This window comes from Danio rerio, chromosome 22 (assembly GCF_049306965.1).
Source record: "Danio rerio strain Tuebingen ecotype United States chromosome 22, GRCz12tu, whole genome shotgun sequence".
NCBI lineage: Eukaryota > Metazoa > Chordata > Actinopteri > Cypriniformes > Danionidae > Danio > Danio rerio.
In genome coordinates this window covers 4,044,702-4,058,340 of record NC_133197.1, presented here as the reverse complement: position 1 = coordinate 4,058,340, position 13,639 = coordinate 4,044,702, and the positions used below count along the sequence as shown (strand labels likewise).

Genomic DNA, 13,639 nt, shown 5'->3' with positions numbered 1-13,639 from the left:
GTTGGTGTGGGTTTCCTCGGGTTGTAAATGAATCAGCTCTCTCTTTCTCTCGTTACCATTAGGTGAATAAGAATAAATATAAGTGTGTGTGTATATGTGCATTGTGTATATACAGTTTGTATGTATAATATTTATATGTAATGTAACATTATATTGAAAAATTACATATTTTAAATAAGTGGAATCGATATCAGTATCGTAAAAATGTTAAAGTATTTGTATCGCATTAAAAAATTGTGGTATCATCCATTCCTATACAAAAACCTTTTCATTGTCTGATTGTTAATGACTTTCAGTTACAATGAAAATACGTAGACATTTTAGTTGCGAAAATGTTTTGAACAAACCTTTTTAAAATGTTACTGTGAATTATGGGATTGGCTTCTTGGAAATTAATTTAAACTAGGCATGGGCTGGTATAAGATTCTGACAGTATGATAACCTTGGATAAAAATATCACTGTTTCAAGGTATTGTGAACACTGCTCTAAAATCTTCTTTTCAATGTCTGGTTTAAAAAATAAAACTTTTTTCCCTCTGAACACAATATATTTTATTTTGCTAAACATTTAAAATATTTTGGAACATGTGAGGCTAAAAAATTTAAATGAATCTTTGACTTCTGCTGTCTTCATTAGTTTTAAAAACACAGATTTTTTTTACAATTTAAAATATGATATAGGAGATACTGTTGTCCTAAAAGACAAAAAAAAAAAAAGAAAACGTAAAAAAAAATTCTTACACCTTCTGTAGGGACGGTATTACAGAAAATTGGCAGTTTTAAAACCTTGACTTTTCCAAACCACGATATACCTTGAAAACGGTTATCGTCCCATGCCTAATTTAAACCACCAACGCTTTGTTTGCAAATTCGGTGCTTTACGATAGTCTGCATGCATTTCTTATTTTGCGATTACAAGAAACATTTCTGTTGCTTCCTGCGAACATTTCCTGCATGAAATTATGCTCAAATGGCATTCAGTTTTCCCTAAAACTGTTTTTGTGAATGTATTTGACCCAGGATAACACATTTAGTCAGATGTTCTTGGACTTCTCAGGTCACGTATTTTCACCCTGCGATGTCTCGAAGGTCTCCGCTAACCGGCGTTGGACGAGCTTTGATGTTCACCTATTAAATATAATGCTGAAGCGTCTCTATTCGCCGCGAGTCCCTGCGCTCTCATTATCACTCTTGCCAAATTACCTTTGAAGTTTGTTTTTACCTTTCTAAAATTATCCCCTCTCAGAGCACTTTTAACAGCTCATTAGGCTACGAAAGCGCAGCATCCTGACTAAAACACTGCATAATTAAAGCGTCTCCTTAAACATCCTCAAACGGGCTTGTATCGGCGATCATCTGTTGGATTTCAGCCAAACTGAGTTCATTTTTCACCAATTTCAAACCATTTTAAGGCCGTCCCATTGCATTTACTAGAGGAAAAGTCGGTTCACAAAAGATTCGCAACTGAGTAAACTTGATTTCAATAGGGTTTGACAACATAACACCACAATAGAAAACGAATGTTGTGTATTTACATTACTACTGAACTTATTGCAATACATTATATTAGTTTACAATACACTTATAATCTGTTAGCATGAGTTAGCATGCATATATTCTGCCTAAAATATACAACCAAATCAAATGTAACTGTCTAATCTTAAAAAAAATGTATTAAGAAGAAATTTGTAAAATATATGGTTATTCATAGTGCATGCATATAAACTAATCATGCTCATCTGCTGTTAGCAGTGCTTTCCACACATATATTAAGGACCTAGGTTTATAAAGTTTTTATATATATATATATATGTATGTGTGTGTGTGTGTATATGTATGTGTGTATGTATGCATGTGTGTGTAATGTTAAATTATTATACATTAAGTGTTTATATAATCAGACCTCCTACTTTTTCACGTTTTTTTCCCCCCACAGTTTTGTGGCGGTAATACCCAGAAATTTGCAGACAATTTTGCACTTAAAACTATATATTTCTATAGTTATATACAACATTTCTGGGCATTACCGCCAAACAATCATGAAAAACTAGGGGGTCTGATTATACAAACACTAAATGTATATTAATTTAACATTACATACACGTGTATATATTATAATCATTTAAATTAGAGTATGAGTTAAAATATGAGAGCAGGACCGGGCAACTATTAAATTCTTGTTTTATCTTTAAATAATATGAATTATTTATGCATAAGTATATGTATAAAAAAAAAAAAAAAAAAATATATATATATATATATATATATATATATATATATATATATATATATATATATATATATAAAAATAAATATATATGAAGTTTAATAAATATAATTCAAAACGATTATATTATAAAGTGCAATATATTATAAAGTATACAATTATTGCATTTTATTTAAATAAAATTTCTTAGATTTTATATATGTATATGTATGTATATGTGCATGTATATATGTATGTGCATGTATATATGTATGTGTATGTATGTATGTGTATATATATATATATATATATATATATATATATATATATATATATATATATATATATATATATATATATATATATATAATTTTTTTTTTTTTTTGCAAAAATAATTCATATTGTTCAAAAATAAAACGGGAATTTAATAGTTGCCCGGTCCTTCTCTTTCATATTTTAACTCATACTCTAATTTAAATGATTATAATCTATAATTAAAAACTTTGACTGATTTTGAGGTTGAATCTAAACTCAGCAGACCAGCAACCCTTCCTCTCCTAATGTTTTATTTTAAATTAAGTCATACACAAATACAATTTACTAATAAGAATAAATCATTCAATATTTATTATTAGGCTAACTCTAAATTATTTATTACCATTATCAACATTACATTATTCCTCGAACATATGCTCGTCTGCTGTTTAATAAGCCTGAAATGCGCATTTAATCGTTTCATTTCGGAGGTAGTGTGTAATTACATTAAATTGAAATCTTCCGCTCGTGAAAGCCAAAGAGTGTGTTCGACGCGCCTCTTAAAATAGTTAATTAAAGCAGTGCAAACAGCGCGTCTGACTCAAGGCATTAGGCAATTAGAAACAAAAAACCTGCTTTAATCTGATTAGGCTTTAATAGATAAATTGCCGAGGTTTGTAAAGATGTGAAGTCTTGAGTCTCGAGCAGTGAGGGCGAGAAAATGAAGCGCGCGTGATTTATTTTGGTGTATTAGCATTGTTGTGTAGCTCCTCCATTAACGGCGGTCTGAAATGTCCTGAAGCGTGTGATAATGTCATCCTCATACCTTTATTCCGCTGTTTGTCTCACATCAACACAAAGCGAACAAGCGGATTCTCGCGACGGAGCATTATTGTTTTCTTCTCACCTCTAATAGGATTTTTTTTGGCGTGTGTGTTTGCGCTCAGGTGAATCACGGCGGTAATGAAGCGCGAGCTCGCGGACGGGCGGAAGCGCGCATCTCCCGTCGCGGGCCGTCGAGTGTTGTTATGATATTATTGGACCTTTCTATCATTCGGATCACCGGCCTGAAAGGTGTCGCCACGAGGGTATTTGAAGGAAAGACAGGCCTCCTTCAGCCGCCACACAACATGGATCTGGTAGAGTTTGACAAACAGACTCCATTTCAATCATTGCTCACGTTTACAAGACTGGGGAAGCTAGTTAACTTGTGTGAAACTGACGAGCTAAGCTATAAAATCAAGTGTTTCATTTCTCATGTGTCCGTTTTTTAAATAAAATAAAAGAAACATTTAGTGGCCTGTAGGCTATAAACATGTAATGAATAGGCTAGACTACTAGATTTGTATATAAAGCTAGTTATGTGAAACTGACAAGCTATAAAGGTGCTTATCTATAAAATTTCATTTCTCATTTCTTTTCACAAATATGCAGCAACTGCTTGATGTTATCATGTCAATATGGGGCAAAATCTCTGACGAATACTTTCAGGACCTTGTTGAATCTCTGCCATGAAGGATTAAGGCAGTTCTGAAGGCAAAAAGGTGGCTCCCACTCAGTACTAGTAAGGTGTACCTAATAAAGTGGCCGGTGAGTCTATATTATAATAGACATTTTAGTAATTCTGAAATGGTTAAATGGTAAAGTTTTTTTTTTTTTTTGGGGGGGGGGGGGTTATTTATGAATATGTGCTTGTTGATATGTGATATTATATAATAACATATATTTTATTTTATTTCAGGACAACTTGGCTATTTTATTATTATTATTATTATTATTGTTATAAATTGCAACATTTACTACAGTGGCAATTTTCCACTGAAAATCGTTTCCGCACCAATTAAGTATGTTTTGTGTTTATGAATTATTACTGATTAACACTAATTATATACGTTAGCATTTCCATTTATCTTTTTTAATACTTGTGTGTCAAAACAATGATATTAATGAGTGCTAAACTTACATACTGTATGTTTTACATCCTCCTTTGAAGCATATCTGAGCAACAATTGTTTAATTAAATAAGTTATTTAATTAATCACACCAGTGATTTGTCAGTTATTGATGAAGTAAAAATAGCCGTTTTGCTAGCTTAGCTTGTCTTGCTAATCCTGTTTCACTAGTTTTAGCTTATCTTGCTAATCTCTCCCATATGGATTTGATCTAGTTAGCTGGCCTGTCATCTCGACTAGCACCTGAAATCCCTCTGAAATGCTCAACTCTAAGACCACGGGCTAACCGGCGTTTAGCAGTTTTAGTCAGCGGGGAGCTAATGCTAATGGGCAGTGTGCAAGATTTTAATTAAAACTTTTATTCTCTTCTTTTTTTTCCTCCTACAGATACTGAAATGAGGAATAATTAACATCGCAGTGGGAGTCGTTCCGGCGCGTGCAGACTTTTATTGACACGCGGCTCTATCGCCAGATGTGCTACGGCACAGATGCGCGGCCATGCTAACGCTAAAAGCGAGCAGAATTATATTTGCACTGTAATTTTATTGTTATCTATTTCAATAACACAAGTCTCGAGTGTGCCATCAGCGCGGTCTGCCCTGCGTTGTGCTTTATTGAGGGCTGTTGAATTAAACAGAGGCGAATCTGGAGAGCAGAGCATCTCTGCGAGGCCCAGAGCGCAGAAAAACACAATTACCAGGCACAAAACATGAGAAAAAAACGCAATAAAACGGCGACAAAGAGAGCAATTTATTCTCAGAAACTCATCTTTTTCAGTCGGGGTGGTGCAAAGTGCAAAACAGTGGCTTCATTTGGAGGGTTTACTTTTTTTTTTGAAGTGTCAGATGAGGAGAGGGAAATTTTGTGCTGAACTAAACGTGACCCTGTCGTGTTTTCTTTCAGGTCCTTGTGACTCTAATCCGCCCAGCTGGATCCTAATTGTGCTGGAGGGTAAAATAAGACAGAATAATCCCAAACCCAATATCAGAGGTTATTAAATAAGTTTGTATTTGAGTTGTTGATTCTACTTTCTTTCTCAGTCTAGCCAAATAGCAGCGCTTACTCTTTTCTGGTGTGTGTGTTTTAGGATGTAGGCGATCTCTACCAAGGCAAGGCAAGGCAAGGCAAGGCAAGTTTATTTATATAGCACATTTCATACACAGTGGCAATTCAAAGTGCTTTACATAAACAGGAATAAAAAAGACAAGTTTAGGAAAATAAAATGCAGACAATAAAAAATATTAAAAACAGATAAAAACAAATTAAAATGAGTTAAAATAGGTTATAAAAGAATGAAAAAGAAAACGAAAAACATAATAGTGCGATCTGTCGGACGCAGCACAGTGCTCATTCAGTAAAGGCACAGCTAAACAGATGTGTTTTCAGTCTTGATTTGAATGTGCCTAATGTTGGAGCACATCTGATCATTTCTGGAAGCTGATTCCAGCAGCGAGGGGCATAGTGGCTGAAGGCAGATTCACCCTGCTTAGACTGAACTCTTGGAACTTCTAGTTTATATGATCCTAAAGATCTGAGTGATCTGTTAGGTTTGTATTCAGTGAGCATATCTGTAATGTATTGAGGTCCTTGGCCATTTAGTGATTTATAGACCAGTAATAATACTTTAAAATCTATTCTGAATGTAACTGGCAGCCAGTGTAGAGACCTGAGGACAGGTGTGATGTGCTCTGATTTTCTGCTTCTGGTCAGAATTCTGGCTGCAGCATTCTGGATGAGCTGCAACTGTCTGACTGTCTTTTTGGGAAGACCAGTGAGGAGTCCATTACAGTAATCCACCCTGCTGCTGATAAAAGCATGAACAAGTTTCTCTAAGTCTTCACTAGAAACAAAGCATCTGATTCTTGCTATGTTTTTGAGATGATAGTATGCTGATTTACTGACTGCTTTGACATGACTGTTGAAACTCAGATCTGACTCCAGCGTCACACCAAGATTCTTGACCTTATTTTTTGTCGTTTGACCTTTAGAGCCAAGGTACGCATTCACCTTGAGAACCTCATCTCTGTTCCCAAACGCAATGACTTCAGTTTTCTCTTTGTTTAACTGAAGAAAGTTTTGGCACATCCAATTTTTAATTTCATCAATACATTGGCAGAGGGTGTCAATGGGGCTGTAGTCATTAGGCACTAAGGCTAGGTAGATCTGAGTGTCATCAGCATAGCTGTGGTAGGAGATTTGATTCTTTCTCATTATTTGGCTCAGAGGGAGCATGTAAAGGTTGAACAGGAGAGGTGCCAGAATCGAGCCTTGTGGGACTCCACATGTCATGGGTGTCCACCTCGACCTATGATCACCTAAACTGACATAGTAACCTCTCCCTTCAAGGTAAGATCTGAACCATTTGAGGACTGTCCCAGACAGCCCAACCCAGTTTTCCAGCCTATCCAGAAGTATGCTGTGATCGACAGTGTCAAATGCAGCACTGAGATCCAACAATACCAGCACTGTTATTTTACCTGAATCTGTGTTTAGACGTATATCATTGATTATCTTTATAAGAGCGCTCTCTGTACTGTGATGTGCTCTGAAACCAGATTGAAAATTGTCTAAACACCCCCTGAAGTTTAAGAACTTGTTAACCTGGTTAAAAACAACTTTTTCAATGATTTTGCCAATGAAAGGGAGATTTGAGATTGGCCTGTAATTGTTCAATAGGGTGTTATCCAGATTGCTCTTCTTCAAGAGGGGTTTAACAACTGCAGTTTTAAGTGAGTTTGGAAAAATCCCTGATAGAAGTGAAGCATTTACCACTTTTAGGAGATCCATTTCTAAACAGGTAAACACCGTTTTGAAGAATGATGTGGGGAGCGTGTCAAGACTGCAGGTTGATGTTTTTATAATTTGCACCATCTCTTCTAAGATTTTACCGTTAATTGCCATGAAATCAGACATAATGTCTGACCAAGCAGTTGAAGGTAAATTATTCAGTTTAAAAAATATTACATAATACATTAGGGCTGCTCGCCCTACTGAAAAATGCAGCTTAAACCAGCCTAGGCTGATTGGCTGGTTTTAGCTGGTAGACCAGGCTGGTTTTAGAGGGGTTTTCACTATTTCCAGGCTGGTTTCCAGCCATTTCCAGCCTGGTCTTAGCTGGTCAGGCTAAAATATGACCAGCTAAAACCAGCTTGACCAGCCTAGCCAGGCTGGGAGCCCAGCCAAATCCAGCTATGTCTAGCTTACACCAGGCTGGTCAAGCTGTTTTTAGCTGGTTATTTTCCAGCCTGACCAGCTAAGATCAGGCTGGAAATGTCTGGAAACCAGCCTGGAAATGGCCAAAACCCCTCTAAAACCAGCCTGGTAGACCATACGTATTTTCTTGTCGGCTTAGTCCCTTTATTAATCCGGGGTCGCCACAGCGGAATAAACCACCAAATTATCCAGCACATTTTTACGCAGGGGATGCCCTTCCATCCGCAACCCATCTCTGGGAAACATCCACACACACATTCACACACACTCATACACTACAGACAATTTAGCCTACCCAATTCACCTGTACCGCATGTCTTTGGACTGTGGGGAAAACCGGAGCACCCGGAGGAAACCCACGCGAACGCAGGGAGAACATGCAAACTCCACACAGAAACGCCAACTAGGCCGAGGCTCAAACCAGCGACCTTCTTGCTGTGAGGCAACAGCACTACCTACTGCGCCACTGCTTCGCCCGGTTGTAAATTATATTTAATATAATGTTGTAAAATGGGGAAAAATCGTAATCACGATTATTTTGGTCATAATTGTAATCACGATTATTCAAAACAATTATCAGTTGAAGTCAAAATTGTTATATTATATACAGGGCTTGACATTAACTTTTTTGATCGCCAGCCACGGTGGCTAGTAGATCTCCAACATTACTAGCCACTTGCCATTTTCACTAGCCACAATTTTATTGGGAAAATATGTTTTATATGCATAAATATGACATGCTAAAATGACTTGATTTAGATGAATGGCAACCAAGAAGCTAGAAGAATAAATATTAAAATATTTGTTTGAGACCCATGTGACATGTTTAACAATTTCAAAGTTTAATTTTAAAGTGTTACAGTAAAGTAAACCAGCTAAAAATGACTTTCAACCCTCAAAGCACACGCAGACGTGATGTAGCCATCGTCATTACACGAAGGACAAGCTTTTATTGCTTTTCAAAGCTCTTCTTTCTTTAATCACACTCAGAAGCGTTTGATATCATCTTGACTGTCTTCATTTTTCCCTCATTCGATTGATTGGGCTCTTCTGAAATATCTCAATACATCAGACAGCGTGGAATAAAAGCAGAGAGAAGGCTGTCCTTGAATTAAAGCACACAATCAGCCGTGTTTTATCAGGATTTTAGTGATTAGCATGCAGTTTGTTTCTGCACTCTGGGGTCTGTCTGTGTTACGGATGTTATTCGGCCTGTGGCCTAAACAAGCTGCAGGACCCCAGAGAGAGACCTGAACTCCAGGTGAACCGCCGCTCTAATTGAGCCACTCGATTTCACCATCCAGAGGAAAAAATCAAGCACTTATACCTGTGGGTTCGGGGACTTCAGAAGTCATGGCTGAGACACTGCCAGTGTTTACACGATTAAACCGTTTCACTAAGGGTGAGAAATGTTATGAAACATACAATTGACTAATTACACTTTATTGTTGGCCAAAGAAACAGCTATATTTATACGTATATATTCTAGAAAACCACCCAAAACCACATAGCATGCTAAAACAACACTGTAGCAACCACTTAATACTCTTAAAAATACACCCAAACGTCTTTTAAAACCCAATTAATATGTTAAAAAAATCATCAAAATAAATTTTCATGACCCTTCCAAATATGGTCAATATAAATGAGCAAATAAAAGCATTTCTAAAGATTCTTTTGGTAACACTTTATTTTGATGGTCCATTTAAGGATTAGTATAGACTGTCTGTTTAATAACTGTTGATTCAGACATTCAACAAACAATAAACTGACTATAAGAAACTTTGCAAGTACATATCAACCTACAAAACTCTAATCCCAACCCTAGCCCCAATGTAACAGTCTACTTAATCTAATGAGAATAAGTTAGCATGTAGATACAATGCAACTTAATTCAACAAACAGACCATCAAAATTTTATTTATTTATTTTTTATTTATTTATCAGGATCCCCATTAGCCACTACCAAGGTAGTGGCTATTCTTCCTGGGGTCCATCAAATATAACACAAAATTACATTAATACACAACAACAAAGACTAATAAAAACATTAAAATACAAAATTCATACATAACATCCAAATCAACAATCCACTTAATATTGTTCCATTAAATATTTTTTAAATGATTTTTTAAACCTCCTTTTACTTGTTACAAAGCATGTAATTTCTGATGGCAATTCATTCCATATTTTCATTCCTCTATACATCACGGTACGTTGCTTTGCATTAGTTTTTGAAATGGGAAGCAAAAAATTTCCTTTTAATGCATGCCTGGTGTTAAAATGATGACTAACAATACTATACAAAAGTTGACTGTACAATACACTTGGAACTTTTAACACAGAAATATTTCTTAAACACAGCAGAGAAACAATTACCCTATCCTTCACCAATAACCAACCTAAAGTTTTATGCATTTTCATAATATTAACTCTTCTATTGCAGTGTAAAATAAGTCGTGCCGCTCTATTCTGGACTAACTGTAATTTATCTAAGTCTTTACTTGATGCACTCGACCATACCATTGGACAGTAATCTAGATAAGAAAGAACAATAGCCTGAACAATTTGAGAAATACAGTACTGTGGTAAAAATTCAACACATCTCTTAATAATTGATAAACCTCTCCCCATAACTATTACCATTTTATCAATCTATTTTGGCTACTTTAACCTACTATCAAGAAGAACTCCAAGAAGCTTAATTTCCTCTAACTGTTCAATAGGCACACTCATTACAGACAAATATAACTGTGGTTTACATTTAAATTGAAAGTTTGATCCAAACACAATACTTTTTGTTCAATTTAAAACCATCTTATTATTCTGTACCCACTTTACCACTGATTGTAACTCCTCATCTAAATCAGCAGATAATTTTTCTATCGATGCCGCTGGTAAATATAATGTTGTATCATCTGCGTACATAACTGCCCTTGCTTGCTTTAAAACCAAAGGAAGATCATTGGTAAAAATAGAAAATAACAATGGTCCTAAACAACTTCCTTGAGGCACACCACATTGCAACTCTTTCACCTCCGAATAACTTCCATTATAGAATACACATTGCCTTCTAGTCAGATAACTTTTAAACCAACGCACAGTTTGAGAAGTAAATTTATAACATCTTAATTTTTCAAGCAATAATTCATGATCCAGTACATCAAAAGCAGAGCTAAAATCCAGCAAAACTGTTCCTACCAAATTACTCTCTTCAAGCTGTACTAAACAATCATCAATTATTTGTGTTAATGCTGTTCCTGTTGAATGGCCTATTCGATATGCATGCTGAAAGTCAGAGAATAAATAGTTTTCTTTAAAAAAATAATTGAATTTGTTCACACACTATCGTTTCAAAGACTTTACTAAGAACTGGCAATAAACTTATTGGTCGACTATTAGCCCCACTTAAACTCAGTGCTCCATTTTTCTGTAAAGGAACTACCTTTGCTTCTTTCCAAGCTACAGGGAAAATTCCTTCTTTAATACTCGCATTGAAAATATGACAGACTGGTTCCGCCAAACAACTGGCCACTAATTTTACAAGGCGACCATCTAAGGTATCCCTTCCTGAGGGTTTATCTATATTTATCATTGATAATTTTTGCTCCACTTGTTGTACATTTACTTCCTTCAATTCAAAAGATAGAGCTGAGTTATCACTTACTAGACGTCCACCGCTTGATAGGAGTTCAGAGAACACAGACCTGTGAACTTTGGTTCCAACCAAAGTTGTTCCCAAGGGTTTGATTGCGGTCGCCGGATTTCTAATTATTTACAATGTTTTGTTACATGAACATGCATTAAGTAAGTTACTGGCGAGGTACTGATGTGCATTAATGTTATATATATTTATCTTAATGCGGGAATCTCACGCGACGTGACGGTACAAAACAGTATAGCTGCTTCAGGATATTTCAGACATATGGACACATATTGGATAAAGAGCAAAGCCACACCACACGCAACTTGATCTTCCATTGTATTATGAATTTGATAAGAAGTGCGCAACATTTTCACACTAGAAACATGTCTTATGCAGGAATGTAGCTGATATGCTGCAATGGCTCCTTAACATACGAGATCAATGTAAGTTAGTGAGTTTTGGCGCTCTCGCCGCCGGAGCTGAATGCAGACAGCGTTGTCGCCAGGACGGCCAGAGCGACCTTGGATGCTCTCGCTGCTTTCGGTGTGAACGTACGGTGAGGCTGAGTTTTAGGGTGCTTTCACGCCTGTGAATCGATTAATTTGTTCCGAAAAGGATTAAAATTTTTACAATGTTGCTCATTGTTCTTGGTGCGGTTTGCTTTCACATGGCAGAGTTTCCAAACGGACCAAAATAGCTAAAACAAGTCATGTGAGAATAAACTCCCCTCACATGGAGTTTCACGATTTATTTTGCATAGTCCCGCTCAGCTGCACTTTAATTTCGAATGGTGACACCCACAGACGTCGTCAAATACAGAGCAGAGGTCTCAAACATAGCAGTTGGCTTATGCATCATAGGCTTTACATTTATAGAGAGAAATAACAGATAAACCAAGACTGCAGGTCAGTCAGTTTTCCTAACAGATAAACGGCTCTCGTTAATAGTTCAGCACTCTTTCACTGTCGTATTAGAAATGAAATGCACATTTACCAGTTGAATGACCTCCCGCCTACTCATAATTCTCTCTTCATATAACTGTATACAGTATATGCCTATGACATATCCATGATACACTGTGATATAGCTGGACTAGGATCGTATTGCTTTCTCACTACAATCGATCCGCTCCAGAGTTCATTTCGAGCCGAGATCACCTCATTCAGGGTGCTTTCACACCTGTGGATTGATTCAGTTGTTCTGAAACAGGGATTAAAATTGTTATAATGTTGCTATTTGTTCTTGGTGCGGTTCGCTTTTACACGGCAAAGTTTCCAGATGGACCAAAATAGCTAAAACAAGTCACATGTGAGTAAACTCTCCTCACATTGGTCAGAGTTTCACAGTTTATTATGCAGAGTCCCGCTCAGCTGTCGGGGGGTGGTAGATTGGTGGTGTTTGACATTGTGTGCGCAACGTGTCTGAATAGCGAGGAGGGATGCGGTGGGGAGGGGTGAGAAAGGTGCGCAATGTATTTGAGGACTGGGAGAAAGACGCGTGATTACCGGGAGATTATCACTCGTTTGCGGGAACTTCCGGGAGACTTGGGATGTCTGGAATGACCTCCCGCCTACTCATAATTCTCTGTTCATATAACCGTATACAGTATATGCCTATGACATATCCATGATACACTGTGATATAGCCGGACTAGAATCGTGACGCTTTTTCACTATAATCGATCTGCTCCAGAGTTCATTTTAGTCGAGGCGAGATCACCTCATTCAGGGTGCTTTCACACCTGTAAATTGATTAATTTGTTCTGAAACGGGGATTAAAATTGTTATGTTGCTCTTTGTTCTTGGTGCGGTTCGCTTTTACACGGCAAAGTTTCCAAATGGACCAAAATAGCTAAAACAAGTCACGTGTGAGTAAACCCTCACATTGGTCAGTTTCAGGGTTAGTCCCGCTCAGCTGTCGGGGGTGGTAGATTGGTGGTGTTTGACATTGTGTGCTCAACGTGTCTGAAGAGCGAGGAGGGGTGAGAAGGGTGCGCAACGTATTTGAGGACTGGGAGGAAGACGCGTGATTACCGGGAGATTATCACTTGTTTGCGGGAACTTCCAGGAGACTTGGGATGTCTGGAATGACCTCCCGCCCTACTCATAATTCTCTGTTCATATAACCGTATACAGTATATGCCTATGACATATCCATGATACACTGTGATATAGCCGGACTAGGATCGTGACTCTTTTTCACTACAATCGATCTGCTCCAGAGTTCATTTTAGTCGAGCCAAGATCACCTAATTTAGGGTGCTTTCACACCTGTAAATTGACAATGTTGCTCTTCGTTCTTGGTGCGGTTCGCTTTTACACGGCAAAGTTTCCAAATGGATCAAAATAGCTAAAACAAGTCACGTGT

At 37.0% G+C, this 13,639-nt stretch overlaps 1 long non-coding RNA gene across 4 annotated transcripts in view; it reads left to right on the top strand.

The window, feature by feature from the left end:
• The first annotated feature begins 2,862 nt into the window (after positions 1 to 2,862).
• Positions 2,863 to 13,639, top strand: part of LOC141380134 (uncharacterized) — a 71,245-nt gene continuing 60,468 nt past the window's right edge. The window contains exons 1-5 of one of the 4 annotated variants that reach the window (XR_012397633.1): positions 2,986 to 3,600; positions 3,896 to 4,051; positions 5,317 to 5,403; positions 5,501 to 5,542; positions 6,637 to 6,759. This is a non-coding gene — a long non-coding RNA (uncharacterized lncRNA). Of the gene's footprint in view, positions 3,601 to 3,895; positions 4,052 to 5,316; positions 5,404 to 5,500; positions 5,543 to 6,636; positions 6,760 to 13,639 lie in introns of all 4 variants that reach the window. The other 3 variants (XR_012397630.1, XR_012397632.1, XR_012397631.1) reach the window with 3 other exon arrangements.